The sequence below is a fragment of the Anthonomus grandis genome, chromosome 12, assembly GCF_022605725.1.
Source record: "Anthonomus grandis grandis chromosome 12, icAntGran1.3, whole genome shotgun sequence".
NCBI lineage: Eukaryota > Metazoa > Arthropoda > Insecta > Coleoptera > Curculionidae > Anthonomus > Anthonomus grandis.
In genome coordinates, this window is record NC_065557.1 from 20,957,304 (window position 1) to 20,959,858 (window position 2,555).

Here is a 2,555-nt window from a genome sequence, read left to right on the forward strand (position 1 = left end):
AGATTCACTTTGAAAAATATTAATTAAAAATCCTACATAAAAATCCTACATACCTTTTTATTACATGGTATTTAATGGTGTATGGTATATTAACTTAAAACAAACAACGTTTAAAAAACGTTACTTTGATATAATATAGTAAAGTAGCTATATGGTTATATACACCCCAGATTGTTTTTATAATATTTGCTTCATATTAACCAATGAAATATTTATTTGAAGAAATATAATGACAATGTTTTATATCATAAGAATATCATACATCACAAGTGTATACATATAGCTTACACATATACTAATAAATTGTCTTCAAATTATAATATACATATATAATCTGAAGGTTAGAAGTTTTCCTATTATATAGAACTACTGATTAGACTTTTGTATAGCATCAGTGATTTAAGAAAATGGGTAGCATATGTATAATGCATAACAATATAACAAACATAAGTATTGTAACGAAATTCAGGAACACACTTTTATTAGTAACGTCAAAAACTAACCTAACTCGTCGTTGATTGTCATTTAATTGTTTCCATGGTAAAAACTGACTACACAATTAAAACTGAATGAAATATCACGAAGCGCGTCCTTTTTAAAGCCCTATGGAACAGTTTCGAAATATTTAGAATTCTTTCCATTGTTTTTGCCGAAAGAGACCAATAATTTTAGGAGAATACTGACAGTCAAAGCAAGCAAGTATAAAAAATCTAGAAAGTTAAAAATACAGGGATTTACAATAATATAACCTAAATTACCTAAATTGGAGCCAAAATGGAGCCCTCAAACAAGATAAACTACTTAAAAACTAGACACTATAGATAAAAATATTATACCAAACGTAAGTAGAACCCTAAATAAACCCTGCGAATCAACTTTAACTACAGAATATTAATAAAATAGTACAAAAACTAGGAGAATAATTAACCTATTTACATTTTCATAATACTGCTCCCCTCTCAAGTTAATCAATCAACACCTCCAGGGTCAAACATGGGACCACCTGTGTCATGATAGGGCGCTAACCGGACGATGTTTACAATTTTCATCTTCGTTGTCGGATGTCGCTGGATACGGTACACAACATCGTTGATTCTGATGACCACATTGAAGGACCTTCCCAATCCTTTTGGAGCTTTGGTGACTTGCCCTTCGTCCTCCGTGGATTGTATAACCAAACTTTATCCCCAGGATTAAAACCGGTAGAATTTGCCTTTATGTCATAACGTGATTTCATTCTGTTACTTTCTAGGTGAAGTTTATTCCGTGGTTGTTCGTGAACAATTTGCAAACGCTCTTGTAAATGGTCGACGTACTCCTCAAGGGTTTCAGACTTGTGGGGTCTCCCAGTAATAATGTCCAAAGGTAAACGAAATTCATCACCGAAGACAACTTTTGCCGAGCTTTTTCCAGTTGACTTGTGGATAGAAGAACGATATGCCAATAGGAATGGTTGTATACAGGTATCCCAATCGGTTTGCTTAAAGTTTACCACCATCCTCAAATAGGTTTCAAATGTGCGGTTAAATCTTTCAACCATTCCATCAGACTGAGGGAGTAGGGTGTTGTACGGGTCTTATTAATTCCCAGCAACTGGCATACTTGTTGGAATAAAATTTGTGACTCGAAGTTCCTTCCTTGGTCTGAATGTATCTTTCTCGCTACACCAAATCATCAAATCCAGTTCTGGAACAGCACTTCAGCTACTGTCGTTGTTTCTTGGTTTAGAATCGGATAAACCTCAAGAACTTCTGGAATCCGTTTTTGAGGAAGGATTGTCAGATATGTCTTTTCTTTTCCATCTACGCTCTCCCAGACTCTTTTTAACAATTCATCTTTTATAACCAATAAATTCCATTGAGACCAATAAGCTTTTAGTTCTGGAGATTTGTCAGAAATATCTTTCTATTCTGATTATGAAATTTCTCGAAATTTGAGTTCGTAAATAAGACCAAATACTGGGTCATCACACTGATCCTGGATTAAACTAGCTACATCCCATACGATTACAAGTAAATATCTCTGGATGCTGTTTTAATTCCATTTTAAAACAATGTTGATATATTTCAATACAGAGACTTCTCGATAAAGCATCGACGTTTTGGTGATATTCGCCTTTCCTATGTTCTATTGTAAAGTGATACTCTTGTAATCGTTGAAGCCACCTTGCTATTTGTCCTTCGGGGTTTTTGAACTGAAACAGCCATTTCAGAGAAGCATGGTCAGTCCTAAGGATGAATCGTTGACCATAAAAATATTTATGGAAATGTTTAATAGCTTTTACTGCTGCCAATAGCTCTTATCTGGTGACACAATAGTTTCTTTCTGGTTTTGATAGCGTTTTACTGAAATAAGTTATCACTCGCTCGCTATTTTTATATTTTTATGATAGAACGGCCCCAATTCCAACATTGCATCGATATCCAAAATAAAAGTTTGTCCAGGAATCGGATATGTTAAAATTGGAGATGTGTACAGTGCTCTTTGTAGCCGTTGAATTGCGTCTTCACAGTCTGTTGACCGACTAAATACCATTTTGTCCTCCGTGAGCTTAT